This window comes from Saccopteryx bilineata, chromosome 4, assembly GCF_036850765.1.
Source record: "Saccopteryx bilineata isolate mSacBil1 chromosome 4, mSacBil1_pri_phased_curated, whole genome shotgun sequence".
NCBI classification, from domain to species: Eukaryota; Metazoa; Chordata; class Mammalia; order Chiroptera; family Emballonuridae; genus Saccopteryx; species Saccopteryx bilineata.
The window spans coordinates 225,806,135-225,823,562 of record NC_089493.1 but is presented as its reverse complement, the minus strand read 5'-3'; positions in this window follow the sequence as shown (position 1 = coordinate 225,823,562).

Below are 17,428 nucleotides of genomic sequence, written 5' to 3'. Positions count from 1 at the left end.
GATTTTTCATTTTGGTGTGATGAACAACTTCCTCAGTGTAGTTAATTTTACAAATATAGAGCACATGTCCTCTTCTAGAATGGAGAATTTCTGAAGAATGTGTATCCAAAGGACTTAAATACTGTCCCTAAAATTTTGAAATCTTATCATTGAGTGGAGGAGAAATCCTAGAGCATATACAGTATCACCTAAGACAAATGGTTTTTTTTTTCTAAGTACCTATTTATACTGCTATTTATTAGTTCATGTTTTTAAAGTAGTGTGTTTTCTTCCCGAAGTTATTTGTAGAACATTGGAAACTATGATGAAGTTTGAAGAAAGAGTGTATAGTAGATGGCTCCATTAATAGCCCCACTGAATGATACCTGCCACTATCCACACACATTTGTGGTTTCCTTTTGACACTAGACATGGTCATGTGACTTGTTTTTGCCCAAACATTGTGCTTTAGAATGCAGTGTCTCTTCACACACAGTTGTCTTCACTGAAGAAGAAAAACCACATGGAAAGATATGTCAGCCATCCCAGTTGTCCCAACTGACCCCAGCCTCTAACTGTAAACAGCTTTCATGAGCCCAGACATAACAAGAGAAAGACCACCCAGACACATAATTGCTAGAAATAATAAACTGCTGTTGTTGTAAGCCACTAGGTTTGGGTTGGTTTATTACACAGTAAGAGACCATTGAAACAGCTTAGGATGGGTTTTTCCTGAATGTAATGTATATTCCCATTGTCAATAATCCCAGAAAAAGGTCAATTTTGGCATAGTAAGGGAGACGGGCAACAGTCCTTAAACCTGGCAATGGTAAAAGAAAAATGATTATTTTTCAGAGCGCTGGAGTCATCTCTCCTCAAAGTTAAAGGCACAAAATCCTAGAGCCGTCTTGGAACTACTTGGGGGTGGTCAGTTGTACTCTCATGAGGAACCCGGAACTAGGCAAGAGAGCAACTCACTCAAGTGATGCTGCTGCTGGGACTTGAACTTTACAGTGTTTTTCTGTATATATAAGAGTTTTGTAAGATTTTTAATTTTTCCATTTTAGTTCACACTCAGGATTACTCTGTATTAGTTTCAGATGTACAGCACACTGGTTGGGCAGCATGTACTTTACAGAGTGGTCCCCAGATATTTAAAGTAGCCATGGTATAGCATCTCTAAGTTACCTTGTGGGCTATACCTCCCTCTCATTGATTTATGCCCACTAATAATAGGTATGCTTTTCTTTATTTTCCCTTTTCACTCTTCTTCTATATGACTCTGTCCCTAATTAGCAAGATCAATCTCATTTCCCTGCTACATATTAGTACAGTTAAAACTGAAGTGCAAAGGGGAAAGTAAATTGTTTGCCAGAAAGACATAAAGGGGAATAACTGCCTTGAATTTATAGGTGAGCAATAGAATTGACCATTTATATTTTAATATAGTTACCAATAGGTTTGAGTTTATATCTATGATCTTGCTATTTTCTATTGTCCAACACACTATTATTACTTTTTTCCATTTTCTTGCTTTTGTTTAGAATAATTGATCTTCATGCTTGGCTTATTACTAAATGATATAAAACCTCTTAGTTTATATCATTTTGGTGGTTGCTTTAAATTTTATAAGATATGGCTTATTTATTTATTTTTTAAATTTTCCATTGATTTTACAGAGATAAAGGAAAAGAGAGAAAGTAGCTTCAACTCATTGTTTCACTTAGTTGTTCCATTTAGTTATATGCTCATTGGTTGCTTCTTACACATGCCCTGACCAGGGCTCAAACCTATATCTTCTGGCACATCAGGTCAATGCTTATGGACAGAGTCATGTGGCCAGGGCCTATAAAATCAGCTTTAACTTTAAATAATGACACACCACTTCACTTATATAGTAAGAACATTAAACAATATATTTCCATTTACCTCCCAAATTCTTTGTGCTACTATTATCATATATTTTACTCCTATATAGGTTATAAACTCATTGTTTTTTAATTGAGGTATAATTTAAATAGATTATATTAATTTCAGGTGTACAACATAATGATTTGAGTTTTTATATGAAATGATCACAGCAGGAAGTCTAGTTAATGTGTCACCATACATAGTGACAAATTTTTTTCTTGTGATGAGAACTTTTAAGATATACTCTCAGCAACTTTCAAATGTGCAATACAGTATCACAACGTTGTATGTTACAATCCCACAACTTACTTATTTTACAACTGGAAGTTCATACCAATGCCATTGTTATTAAAAGAGATTTTAAAGTGAAAAAATATGTCATTCATATTTACCCACACTTTACTATCCTAGCATTTTTCACTTATTTGTTAAGAACCTCTCCCATAAAGTATAAATAGGGCCAAGGAGACAGTCCAGCAATGTGTATAATAGGAAATTTAACAAGTATAGGTATAGCCTGCTCCCCTAATATCACCTTACTGATGAACAGGAGAGTTACAGCCAGAACTGTTTCTCTATTTTTCTCTTCTTCTTTTCCTCTCCACTCATCTTCTCCTTTCTCTTTCTTTCCCTCTTCTTCTTTCTCTCTCTCTCTTTTCCAACTGAGAAATCTCAATAGGATAATTTAGACTAGGAAATTAAGTAACAAGGCAATGATAACACTGAGGAACAAAATTTTTGTTGCATCCACAAAAACATTTGTTCTTACCTAATTCAAGTGGGCTGATCTAAAATCTGACAGTTTTTCTCTGTAAGCTACAGATTTTTGCAATTCAAGATTTTAGGTTTTCATCTTATTGTAAAATTTTCAACATTTAGTTTAACATAATGAAGTAGAATGTCTTCTTGGGCATCATATTTGTGACAATATAATAATTTATATAATGCAGTAAATACACTAAAAGATATGATTGTATTAGAATTTGTCTACAATTTTGAAATAGAACATATTAAAACACTTATTTTAATCATAAAATTGGTGCAAAACTTATTTAAATTCTATTCAGGCAAAAATTTGTGATTGTAGCTCTTGCGTTTGTGTACTTGTTGAGGACAATCTCATTTGATGCTCCAGTAGTAGTCTGCTCATCACTAACAGCTCCAAGATTTACAGGAAAGTTATCAAGGTCACTGTTCAGGAAGTGAATCTTAATGCTCATGTTACATCCAATGTCGTGAAAAGCCAACAAATAGCACCCTTTGAACCAGAAGTTCATAGTTTTCTGCTTCTTTGTTGCCAAGGAAGTTCTTTGTAACTGACACAAAGACTGCCATGCTGCTTTCTCCTCTTTATTCATCTTCCTGCAAGTTCTTCGTCACATATGAGGGTTCGAATTTGAGGTCCATCGAATACACCTGCTTTTATCTTCTCGAAAGACAAGGCAGGAAAAGCAGAAATAATATGTTGAAAGCATTTACTTTCTTTATTCAAAGCCTGAGCACACTGCTTCATTAAGTCATTAACTGTAACAAAATTTAAATTGCATAAAAACTAGAGCATGCACCAAAAAACGATTTTCAGATTTGGAATCAGTGATGCAGAAATATATAGAAACAGTTCTAAAACCTCATGCAACAGAAAATGAAAAAAAAATTGTTCCCCAGTGTAATTGATGACAATAAGGTGGTAATGTTGGTGTTTTTTATTTTCATATTTTTTATAGTTTACTAATTTTCTATAATAAATATATACAATAGTAATTATAAAAATATTTTTAAAGGGAACATACAAAAATGTTATCTGCAAGGAACTAAGCTTAGTTCTCTAATACAGAGCAAGTAATAGATGTCTAGTTAATAAATTAAGATAAAGTAGTACTGTTTGGGATAGTAGGGAGAGCAGTTTTACTAAGAACAACAAGGATACTAGACAATATATTCTTAATTATTATAATCTTATTCTCTTTGACATCTTCTGAAGTCATAACTCTCCTAAAAGCCTCCATGAGATTTCTACCTTTCTGTTTTAAGAAACACCAGTTCATCACTTTCTTTTTTTCTATTATTATACATAATTTTATTTTCTTAATGGGGTTACATCAATAAATCAGGATACATATATTCAAAGATAACAAGTCCAGGTTATTTTGTCGTTCAATCATGTTGCATACACATCACCCAAAGTCAGACTGTCCTCTCTCACCTTCTATCTAGTTTTCTTTGTGCCCCTCCCCCTCCACCCTTCCCTCTCCCTTTCCCCCTTCCCCCCCGTAACCACCACACTCTTATCAATGTCTCTTAGTTTCAATTTATGTCCCACCTACGTATGGAATAATGCAGTTCCTGGTTTTTTCTGATTTACTTATTTCGCTTCGTATCATGTTATCAAGATCCCGCCATTTTGATGTAAATGTTCCGATGTCATCATTTCTTATGGCTGAGTAGTATTCCATAGTGTATATGTGCCACATCTTCTTTATCCAGTCACCTATTGATGGGCTTTTTGGTTGTTTCCATGTCCTGGCCACTATGAACAATGCTGCAATAAACATGGGGCTGCATGTGTCTTTACGTATCAATGTTTCTGAGTTTTTTGGGTATATACCCAGTAGAGGGATTGGTGGGTCATAAGATAGTTCTATTTTCAGTTTTTTGAGGAACCACCATACTTTCTTCCATAATGGTTGTACTACTTTACATTCCCACCAACAGTAGATGAGGGTTCCTTTTTCTCCACAACCTCTCCAACATTTGCTATTACCTGTCTTGTTAATAATAGCTCATCTAACAGGTGTGAGGTGGTATCTCATTGCAGTTTTGATTTGCATTTCTCTAATAGCTAAAGAAGATGAGCATCTTTTCATATATCTGTTGGCCATTTGTATTTCTTCCTGGGAGAAGTGTCTGTTCATATCCTCTTCCCATTTTTTTATTGGATGGTTTGTTTGTTTGTTGTTGAATTTTATGAGTTCTTTGTATATTTTGAATATTAGGCCCTTATTTGAGCAGTTGTTTGAAAATATCATTTCCCATTTAGTTGGCTTTCTGTTTATTTTGTTATCAGTTTCTCTTGCTGAGCAAAAACTACTTAGTCTGATGTAGTCCCATTCATTAATTTTTGCCTTCACTTCTCTTGCCTGTGGAGTCAAATTCATAAAATGATCTTTAAAACCTAGGTCCATGAGTTGAGTACCTATGTCTTCTTCTATGTACTTAATTGTTTCAGGTCTTATGTTTAGATCTTTGATCCATTTTGAGTTAATTTTAGTACAGGGAAACAAACTGTAGTCCAGTTTCATTCTTTTGCATGTGGCTTTCCAGTTTTCCCAGCACTATTTATTGAAGAGGCTTTCTTTTCTCCATTGTGTGTTGTTGGCCCCTTTATCAAAAATTATTTGACTATATATATGTGGTTTTATTTCTGGACTTTCTATTCTGTTCCATTGGTCTGAGTGTCTATTTTTCTGCCAATACCATGCTGTTTTGATTGTCGTGGCCCTATAATAGAGTTTGAAGTCAGGTATTGTAATGCCCCCAGCTTCATTCTTTTTCTTTAGGATTGCTTTGGCTATTCGGGGTTTTTTATACTTCCATATAAATCTGATGATTTTTTGCTCTATTTCTTTAAAAAATGTCATTGGAAGTTTGATGGGAATTACATTAAATTTGTATATTGCTTTGGGTAATATAGCCATCTTGATTATATTTATTCTTCCTAACCAAGAACAAGGAATATTCTTCCATCTCATTATATCTTTTTCGATTTCCGTTAACAATGGTTTATAGTTTTCATTATATAAGTCCTTTACATTCTTTGTTATGTTTATTCCTAAGTATTTTATTTTTTTTGTTGCAATCATGAAGGGGATTATTCTTTTGAGTTCGTTCTCAATTGTTTCATGGTTGGCATATAGAAAGGCTATTGACTTCTGTATGTTTATTTTGTATTCTGCGACCTTACTGTATTGGCCTATTGTTTCTAGTAGTCTTTTTGTGGATTCTTTGGGGTTTTCGATGTATAGGATCATATCATCTGCAAAAAGTGATACCTTTACTTCTTCTTTTCCGATATGGATGCCTTTTATTTCTTTGTCTTGTCTGATTGCTGTGGCAAGAACCTCTAGTACCACATTAAATAAGAGTGGAGGGAGTGGATATCCCTGTCTTGTTCCTGATTTAAGGGGGAAAGCCTTCAGTTTTGTGCCATTTAATATGATGTTAGCTGATGGTTTATCATATATGGCCTTTATCATGTTGAGATATTTTCCTTCTATACCCATTTTGTTGAGAGTCTTAAACATAAAATTGTGTTTTATTTTATCAAAAGCTTTTTCTGTGTCTATTGATAATATCATGTGGTTTTTGTTCTTTGTTTTGTTGATATGGTGTATTACGTTAACCGTTTTACATATGTTGAATCATCCTTGAGATTCTGGGATGAATCCCACTTGATCATGATGTATTATTTTTTTAATATGTTGTTGTATTCGATTTGCTAGTATTTTGTTTAGTATTTTAGCATCTGTATTCCTTAGAGATATTGGTCTGTAGTTTTCTTTTTTTGTGCCATCCTTGCCTGGTTTTGGTATGAGGGTCGTGTTGGCCTCATAAAATGTGTTTGGAAGTATTGCTTCCTCTTCAATTTTTTGGAAGACTTTCAGTAGAATAGGAACCAAGTCTTCTTTGAATGTTTGATAAAATTCACTGGTATAGCCATCAGGGCCTTGACTTTTATTTTTGGGGAGGATTTTAATGGTTTTTTCTATTTCTTCTCTACTAATAGGTCTGTTTAGGCTTTCTGCTTCTTCTTGACTCAGTCTAGGAAGGTTGTATTGTTCTAGGAATTTATCCGTTTCTTCTAGGTTGTTGAATTTAGTGGCATAAAGTTTTTCATAGTATTCTACAATAATTCTTTGTATATCTACGGTGTCCGTGGTGATTTCTCCTCTTTCATTTTGGATTTTGTTTATATGAGTTCTTTCTCTTTTTTCCTTGGTAAGTCTTGCCAGGGGTTTGTCAATTTTGTTGATCTTTTCAAAGAACCAGCTCCTTGTTCTATTAATTTTTTCTATAGTTTTTCTGTTCTCTAATTCATTTATTTCTGCTCTGATTTTTATTATCTCCTTTCTTCGGCTGGTTTTGGGTTGTCTTTGTTCTTCTTTTTCTAGTTCCTTAAGGTGGGAAGTTAAGTGGTTCACTTGGGCTCTCTCTTGTTTGTTCATATATGCCTGAAGTGATATGAACTTCCCTCTTATCACTGCTTTTGCTGCATCCCATAGATTCTGATATGTCGTATTGTCATTTTCATTTGTCTGTATATATCTTTTGATCTCTGCACTTATTTCTTCTTTGACCCATTCATTTTTTTAAAGTATGTTGTTTAGTTTCCACATTTTTGTGGGATTTTTTTCCTCTTTTTTGCAGTTGAATTCTAGTTTCAAGGCTTTATGATTAGAAAATATGCTTGGTACAACTTCAATTTTTCTGAATTTGCTGATGTTGTTTTTGTGGTCCAACATATGGTCAATTCTTGAGAATGATCCATGTACACTGGAGAAAAATGTATACTCAGTCACTTTGGGATGAAATGTCCTGTAGATGTCTATCATATCCAGGTGCTCTAGTGTTTTGTTTACAGCCACTATGTCTTTGTTGATTCTCTGTTTGGATGACCGATCTAGAGCCATCAGCGGTGTATTGAGGTCTCCAAGTATGATTGTATTTCTGTCAGTTTTTGTTTTAAGGTCAATAAGTAGCTGTCATATATTTTGGTGCTCCTTGGTTTGGTGCATATATATTAAGAATTTTATGTCTTCTTGATTCAGTATCCCCTTAGCCATTATGAAATGGACATTTTTGTCCCTGAGTACTTTTCCTGTCTTGTAGTCAGCATTATCCGATATGAGTATTGCTATGCCTGCTTTTTTTTGGATGTTATTTGCTTGGAGTATTGTTTTCCAGCCTTTCACTTTGAATTTGTTTTTATCCTTGTTACTTAGATGAGTTTCTAGTAGGCAGCATGCAGTGGATTTTCTTTTTTAATCCATTCTGCTACTCTGTGCCTTTTTATTGGTGAGTTTAATCCGTTTACATTTAGTGTAATTATTGACACTTGTGAGTTCCCTATTGTCATTTTATATCTTGCTTTCTGTTAGTTTTGTGTCTTGTTTGATCCTTCTCTTTCGTTTTTCTATCTTTTGTTTTTATTTGGTTGTATTCCATACATCTTTCCTCTGTTGCTATCTTTTTTATCTCATGTGCTTCTGTGGTGGTTTTTTCAATGGTGGTTACCTTTGAGCAATGAAAAGGGTTCCTGCACTGTTCATTGTAGCAAACTATTTTGTGAGTACTTTTGCACTCCATCGTTCTTTGCTACTATTAATCTCCATCTTCTCCCCCTCTTTCTTTTTGTTGTTGTCACAGTTTAAATTTGGTTTTATTGTCTTCTTCTTGGAGCTTTTACTTGTGGCTCTGTTTTTTTTGTTGTTGTTGTTCTTTGTATCTGATTGGAGAACCCCCTTTAGTAATTCTTGGAGTGGGGGTTTTCTGATGATAAATTCCCTCATCTTTTCTGTATCTGTGAATGTTTTTATTTCTCCTTCATATTTGAAGGTTAGCTTTGATGGGTATAGTATTCGTGGCTGAAAGTTCCTCTCTTTCAGGACTTTAAATATTGGGGTCCACTCTCTTCTAGCTTGTAGAGTTTCTGCTGAGAAATCTGATGATAATCTAATGGGCCTTCCTTTATATGTTGTATTCTTCTTTTCCCTGGTTGCCTTGAGAGTTTTTTCTTTGCTGTTGGTTTGTGCCAATTTCATTATGATATGCCTTGGAGTAGGTTTGTTGGGGTTTAGAAAACTCGGAGTTCTGTTTGCTTCTTGAACTTGAGGCTTTAGTTTTTTCCACAGGCTTGGGAAGTTCTCATCTATTATTTGTTTGAGTATGTTCTCCATTCCGTTTTCTCTCTCTTCTCCCTCTGATATACCTATTATTCTTATGTTATTCTTTTTGATGGAGTCAGATAATTCTTGTAGGGCTATCTCATTTTTTTTTTTTGAGTCTCTTTCTTCTTCTCTCTGTTGTGCCTCAAGTTGCTTGTCCTCTATTTCACTAATCCTTTCTTCTATCTGACCTGTTCTATTAGCTAAGCTTGTTACTTCGTTTTTCAGCTCGTGAATTGAGTTTTTCATCTCTGTTTGATTTGTTTTTATAGTTTCAATTTCCTTGGACATATATTCTTTGTGCTCATTGAGTTGTTTTCTGAGCTCCCTAAATTGCCTTTCTGTGTTTTCTTGTATATCTTGGAGGATTTTTAGGATTTCTATCTTGAATTCTCTGTCATTTAGCTCCAAGGTTTCTAATATATTAAATTTTTTCTCCATAGATTTTTCCTTATCTAGCTGTGTTACCTCTCTTTCTTTTGTATCCATGATATTCGATTTTCTCTTTTTTAATGGCATCTGAGGGTGGTTTTGTTGATAGTATTAATGAGATTTAATAAAGAATAAAAAGTAAAAAAATAAAAAATCAAAATGAGTTGGTTTTTTTAAAAAAAATTAATAATGAAATAAAGAAAAATAAAATAAAATACAAATTTTAAAAAAAGGAAATTATTCCCCCTCTCCTTTTTTCCTCTCCTCTCCTCTCCCCTCTTTCTTTAGAAAATTTTGTGGTGAACTGTGAATTATAACAAACAATGCCTGTAATGGAGGGCCTAAATTGGGGGAAAAGTAATAAAGGGGGGAAAAAAGGAAAAAGAAGGGGGTATGGACCTACAAAAAGCAAATAAGGAAAAAATTTGGGTCAAGAATAAAATGATTTTCTTTTAAGTGTTGTTTGACTAAGAGTTACGATGAGAGGAATAAGCGGGAAACAGAAAAATGGGGGGACAAATTTAAAAATTACTATTGTATTTAGTGGAACAAGAACTAGATAAAATGGAGTGCAGGGATGGGAGCACTGCTAGTGAGTTAAAAAGGTGAAGTAAAAACCCCCAAAATGCCACAAACATAAGTTTGAATCCCAGATAGGATAATTTGTTTGTTATTGAGGTTTGAATGAGAGGAGATGTAAAGGAGAAAGGAAGAAACTAATATAGAGGGAGAAAAGAAAGAGAGAGAGAGAGAAAAAAAGAGGGAACCACTAAAAGAAGAAAAAAGATAAAAGAGGAGAGAGAGAGAGAGTTAAGGGTTTTGGAGTGCAACCCTCATAGAGAGAAAGGAAGAGGAAAGAAAAGATAATGGGAGATGTAAAGCTTATGGGTAGTGTAGTTCAAGGAGAGGAGAGAGTAAGACCGGCAGAGAGTTAATCGGCCAAATTGGAGGAGGAAAAAAAAATCAAGGATGAAGATAAGAGAAACAAATGAACAAATATAATAAAATGGGATAGGTTATAAAGTCTGCAGATTATTCTTGATTTTGAGAGGTTATCTTCTTGCTTTTTCTTTTCTCTCCCTCTTCCTGGTCGGTGACTCTGTACCCCGGGTTCTGCCCCTTTGGCACGCTCAGGTAGAGGTTTGCAGTTGATGAGTCTCTATGGCGATGTCATGTATTGTGCTTTAGTCTTGTTGGCAATCGAGGCTCATTTGCATTTATAGGCTCTGACAGTGAGAGAGTTCGTGTTCCTGGAGCCTTTCTCCTAGTCTTTCCTTCCTCAATTAGTAGCCTGATAATCCAGCTATGGGGTTGCTGCTGCCTCTGCCTGGATAGTAAGAGGCTCAAAGAGCTGGCAACTCCCCACTCTATTTCCACTCAGCACAGGGCTCTGGGTAAGGCTCAGTCAGTCAGAGCTGCTAGCATAATCAGGCGGGGTTTCCGCCCACTCAAAGACCTCTGGCTCTGCCACTCTGTCCAGTAACACAGGCGGGCACCCACTTCCGGGGCGCTTGGAGGAAACTCTCGCTCACTATCTGCGCGCGCAGACCAGGATATCCAGCCAGCAGTCTCACGCTCTGAGTGAAACCCCCAACCACATGGAAAAGTTCCCTCGTTGGAATTGGCTCTCGCTCCGTCCCCGTACGTGGATTTTGCAAGGTGCTGGGGCGCCCGAGATTCCGCTTTGGCCCACACAAAGGCTCCTGACTCTGCCCCTCTGTGCAATAACACGGGCGTGCACTGCCAAGGCACTCGGAGGAATCTCTCGCTCACTATCTGTGTGCGCAGACCAGGATATGAGGCCGGCTGCGTTTCCCTCTGAGTGAATCCCCTACCTGCACGGAAAAGTTCCACCGTTGGAATTATTTCTCGCTCCCTCCCATGCCCGGCTTTCCCAGGGCGCTGGGGCTGTCCAGAGATTCCAGTTTCGGCCCACACAAAGGCCTCTGACTCTACCTCTCTGTGGGGTAATATGGGCACCCACTCCTGGGGCTTTGGAAGAAATCTCTCGCCCACTATCTGCGCACGCCGACCAGGAGATCAGGTAAAATGGCTGCCCCGCTTGTCTTTTTTTGTCTAGGTTTGGCACGAGTGTTAGCTTGTATTGCCCGGGTTGCCACAGGAACAGTTTTTCCTTGGCTTGCATCTCAGTGCTACAGCCTGGTTTGGCCGTTTGTGCCGTGGCCTGGATCTATTCACCCCCTTTGCCCGCCTCAGTTTCTATATTCACAGTTTCCAGAGAAAGCCGCCCAGTTAAGGTTAGTGAGGAAGGCGGAGCATTTCTTACTCCCTATTTCCTTCGGGGTTTGGTTATATATTTAGCAATTTTTCGCTTGACCATACCTTCGGGTGTATTGCGAAACATCTGGAGGCCCCAAGGACTGGTTTTTCTGTTTCTGGTTGAAGATTTTGTTGAGTTTTGGGGGAGATTTATCGGTATCGCTTCCTACCCTGCCATTACTCTGACATCATCCTCTCATCACTTTCTATAACATAAAATTGTTAACTTTCAGGAAGTAATGTATCCTCTGTAAAAATTAGGCCACTATTCCACAGTATAAAAATAGTCAGTGCTAAGTCCGATTCCTAAAAATAACTTTAGAAACAACTTGCCAAGAGTAGGCTGCTTTGCGCTTGGTTACTACTCTGAGGATGGCCCTTCAACAGCAAACACGGTTATTTCTCTGAGGATGGCCATTCCACAGCAAATACCACAGAACTTGCTGGGACCTTGGTTTGCCTTCAATGTTGGCTTCAAATTCTCTGTAGAAATATTTTAATCAATGAACATTTTTACTAATAAATCTAAACATGAATATAGAAATAACATTTCTTTCCTCTTTCTTTGTTCAGAAACAACACTAGCTTACATCTCACAAAACCATTTACTGTCATTAGAAGTTAATATATTGTAAAGAGTATGCAGGTATATCAAATTTATCACAAATTAGATAGGAAAAAATGTTTAAATTATCCTAATTAAGTGAATTGAACATGCTGGCCTAACACCTGGACTGTGGCACTGGGATACTTTTAAATGCATTTTTAGATGCAGAATCAACTACCCACTGAGTTCCTATCAGTGTTCTCATCACCCTTATGCTGCCCCTTCCAAAATCATCATCCAAAGTTATATTTTATGTTACTTTGGGTGGGTCGCACATAGTAGGTCTTTAATAAATATGGTTAAGTTGAATTAGATTTAGTATTACAGTTGAGAAGTCATTTGATCTAGAATTTTTTTTTAAAAAAAAAAACCTTAAACATTAACATTTGCTTCGGTTCTGCCTGATGGAGCTGCTCAGAATCAGCTTCTTCCCTCTTCCTCACTGCACTGCAGAGGAACTGCCTGTTATCTGTGCTCAGCCCCTCTGGGCGGGAGCGCCCTCAGGGCCAGGGTGCACGTGCTGTGTCAGCCCCTGGGTGCTGCTTCACTGTGCCTTCCATCTAGTGCTTCCTTCATTGTTCATTCATTCATTTATCCCTCTATCCAGCTATTCAATACATCCAGGAAGCTTTAATATAGTCGAGGACAGTTTGAACATTCCTTCTAAGTCTTCTCACCCAACCGAATATCCTCAGTATCTTTATATCATTCTTTTGTGACATGTGTGCTAGCCAATACAAACAGAGGAACACTAGGACAACAGAGCCAGAATATGAGAGTAGGAAGAACTGTTACTTCTCTTATTCTCAGCAATAAAGACACTCACTCAAAATAAAAAGATCAATAATTAAGCCTGTTCTGGGAACACAGTCACAAATTTAAAAATATATCAAATATCTTATCATCTATATGGTAAATTATGCTAAGAAATCACAATGTTACTGAAAAGTGTATATAAAGAAGCATATATACACTACCTTGTGAAAAAATCTTTTACCTATAAGAACTATTTTATTGTTCTAAACTTTAAAAATGTATCCAGTATTACAACTCCCAAGACCTTGACTGTTTTCTGGAGATGAAAATAACACCAGCAAAGGCAAGATATCTAAGCTCCTACTAGTATTTTTGTGACATCGTGATTACCCTTGAAATGCACAGAAGAATACTGAGTTGATGATCAGTCTAAAGTCTTTTAACTCCTCTGCACATAGTAACTTCAGTGAGCCTGGTGCTTTTCCACCAGTAGCTCACTGAATTTTTACAATAATAATAATATGAGTAAGGACAAACATGGCAGCTATGCCCTTAAGAGTATCACATTATGGGGAGGAATCAGGAGGAAGTCCATCATCTACAACCCAGGGAACAACAGTCTTCATAGTGCTCACCCTGCTTTGTGAGGACTGTAGCCACCAGCCCCACCATGGTGAGTTCTCATTTTTGAATATTGACAGTGGCCTTCTTGTTCTGTAGCTTTTCCTCTCATTAGTCAGATAATTAGTATTCATGCCATCTACCTTGGATTTGTAGAAATAAACCCTCAAACATTAGGCAGGCCCTCAGCAGAATCTCCAATGTGATTGGTTTGACTTAGAGTCAATGGAAGGTGAAATTAGGTTATACAATCAGCTCATGACAAGTCATTTCCAGGGCACTTCTCTGAAACATACAGACTTTGTGTTTTAGTTTTTAAAAGCAGCCCATGTGTGGCTGACATGCCCTCACTTGAACAAATTCCTTTCCAGATCATGGGGCCATTCCACGGGTGTCTGAAGTTACATCTTCCTTCTTTGGTCTACCTTACCTGGGGACCAATTGCAAGCAAAAAGAAATTCACTTTAGCAAATTGACTTCTTGTGACTTCTCTGAATCCTCAGAGTCTTCCAGAAAGCAAGGCTTTGTGCCAGCTCCTTATTATCCCAGCCATGTGGATCCTCCATTGAGCAATTAGGAAATAAGGAGTTTTATTATCCTAGGGAAAAGAGGAATGCAGTGAAATGCTACATGGAAAGAAAGAACATGAAAGTCAGAACTTCATGGCATTTTTGCCTAGCCAATGAGAAAACCCTGTATTCGCTGCAGATACATAAAAAAAAAGTCATGGAAGTGAACCAGAAATAAGCCTGAAAAGTTTTTTTGCCTCCTTCCTCTCTTCCTGCATTCAGCTGCATTATTCACAGCCATTTGCTCTACCCTTTCAGATATGGGGTCATGCTTTCTGCTTGGGAGCTATTGTCCAAGGCTTAATCTGATAGAAATCGCTCAAGCTTTTTTCTATTGTATCTCTCGACACAGGCTAAATTCTATTTAGGCATTTTGAAGTCAGAGAATCCAATGAGACAGAGAAAATAAATATTTTAAATACATAGGTCAGTTGAGCAAAAATATAATTATCAGCTCAAAGAAATTTTTAGGTCTAAATTTTAAATGGCACCTTCCTTGAATTTATTTATAAGCATCCCTAATCAAAATCCCACCAGTCAGTCTTTATTTTATACTTCATTGCCTCTAAAGTTTATCTAAATCAATATTTAGGTAAACTTTGCAGTATTTAATAATTTCCTTATGGGTGTTAACTTTACTGTCCTGTGGAAATTTTTAAAAAGCTTCAGAGTGAGGACAATATCAGACTAGCTCCTCACTTTCCTGCACACATATGCATGTGTTCATCTAGAGATAAAAACACACATCATACACCTTGATAACGTTTGAAACCACATCTTCAGAAATTATTATTTACAAAGGAAAACAGGTCAAATGGACTAGCTTTCTGCACCTCAAACTGTCCTAAAATTGGTTAGAGTAACTCTGGTTGGGGAAGGATATTTTAATCTCTTAAAGTACAAGTAATTACAACTAGGAAGCCTATTTGAACAATTCAAATAAGGTGAATAATGGACTCACTTTATCATTACTATGGCTTATTTTCTGAAAACTGCCACACACACAAACTACAAGAATTAGAAAAGATAAGAAATACAAAAGCATGAAAATGATTGATAAATCCTTCTTAGACATGTGCACAGACTGCAGGAGATCGGGCCCCGCAGGCCACCGTTGTTCTCTCCCTTGCCAGTCGCAGCTGTTCACCTGGAAGTACTCCCTCAAAAGTCAGGTACTTTGTGACCAGGTATCTGGAGAGAGAGCATCTTCATCTATACATTTTCCATGTCATCTCTTGAGTATCTCTGTGTGAGCCTCCGCTTCCCTCCTCCTGTGAAAGCCACCCTGCCTCTTCTCTCTCTCCATCTCAAATTCATCCTTTCAGCCTCTCACCATTTCCTCCAACATTCAGTCTTATGCCCAAAACTCACCCACCACACTAGCAAAGCAAAAGCTAGCCACTAAGAAAAATTTAAAATCCAACCTGTCACTAAGACCTGTCCAACGATAGTCTTTGGGCATATCTGCATTGGATGAGATCCAAGCAATTGGATGAATTCCATCTGCATTAGACGAGACCATAAATCTAGCCTTAAGAAAACTACCCTTTCTGATCTACACTCTCATCATAACTAGTTACTTCTCTTATCCTTTAAATCTCAGCACAGATTTCACCAGCTCAGAAATGCTTATCTGGATTCTTGGAGGGGTCAAATCCCTATTTATATATCTCACTGTAGTCTCATGTACATCTCCTTTGTAACACAATACAATTTAAGTTTACAGTGATTTGTGCAACTGTGCTTAATGCTCACTGCATACACTGGACAACAACATGTAGGAAAGCAGGGATACTGCCTCATGTTTTATAACCAGTGCCTCCAAGTCTGGCACAGTGCCTAGAATACAGAAAGTGCCCAGTTAATATTACTTGGGCCTGACCAGGCAGTGGTGCAGTGGATAGAGCGTCGGACTGGGATGCCAAACACCCAGGTTCGAGACCCTGAGGTTGCCAGCTTGAGTGTGGGCTCATCTGGTTTGAGCAAAAGCTCACCAGCTTCGATCTAAGGTTGCTGGCTCAAGCAAGGGGTCACTCGGTCTGCTGAAGGCCCACGGTCAAGGCACATATGAGAAAGCAATCAATGAACAACTAAAGTGTCGCAATGCACAACAAGATACTAATGATTGATGCTTCTTATCTCTTCATTCTTATATGTCTGTCCCTGTCTATCCCTCTCTCTGACTATTTATCTCTGCAAAAAAAAAAATATATATATATATATATTTTATATATATATATATATATATATATATATATTACTTGGATAAATGAATAAATGGGTATGTCTACATGTGTGGATTTATGCAGTCTATGTTTATAAATAATATTTCCAAAGACATAGTATTAAGAAAATTCTTTTAAAAATGTTACTTAAATACAAACTAACATAAAAATTAACAGCCTCCAATAGATGTGCTTCTATAGCCGTGGCCTCAGAAGTAGCTAAAGATCTGAATTTACTCACTCCTATGGAGATTATATATCCAAATTTACCTGAAATGGCCTCAGGTTTTTGTCCCAGTATAATTTTTCAGAATACCATCCCTTTACCCTCAAAGTTGTTCCAATATGACCAACAAGTTATATAATAAATCCCTTGTCATAAAGGGAATTCTTGGGTTCTGGCCCTGAGGTTATTTTGAAAAATATGTGCTGCATCTTAAGAGAGATGTATTACAGGTTTCCAATTTTAGCTACTTTTCTCTCTAGGTGAATACAGAAACTGTAGGTATAATGATAATCTGTTAAAACTGAAAAATATTAGAATTCTGGAGCATCTTGTTGAGCTTAGAATTGTTGAATAGGATAAATATCAAATGTGGAATATTGTACCTTAAATATTTAAATTCCAACACAGGCCAATACATTATGTGTAGTTCCCCAACTGTAAACTGACTGTCAGGCTTCATCATTTTAAGCCATGAAGGTGTTCAGTTCTTCCTTAAACTTCAGCAGCTCAAGCGTGCCCTGTCAGGGCTGGCCCCAACTTGAGACCCAGTTAAGTTGCTCAGAACAGACATGTAAATGACTTACTGTGCCCCTAAGTCCAAAGCTTACAAGACTGTTCTAAAACAATTTAAAAATACTACTACTAACAATAACAATAAAGTTGCTAAGAATTTTAATAATTTGTTTCCTTTGGTAAAATCTGGACACAATCCCAAAGCAATATTTAATTGTTTAAATAATAGATAAGGTAATAATAAATTTTATTTGATTTATAGCAAATATTCTTAAAAATGAATAAGCTAAACTTAAAAATGCAGAGTCGATCCCTTTTGTTAAAAAATATTACAAATCGGTAAGAGGTAACTTCTTTACTTGAGTAAA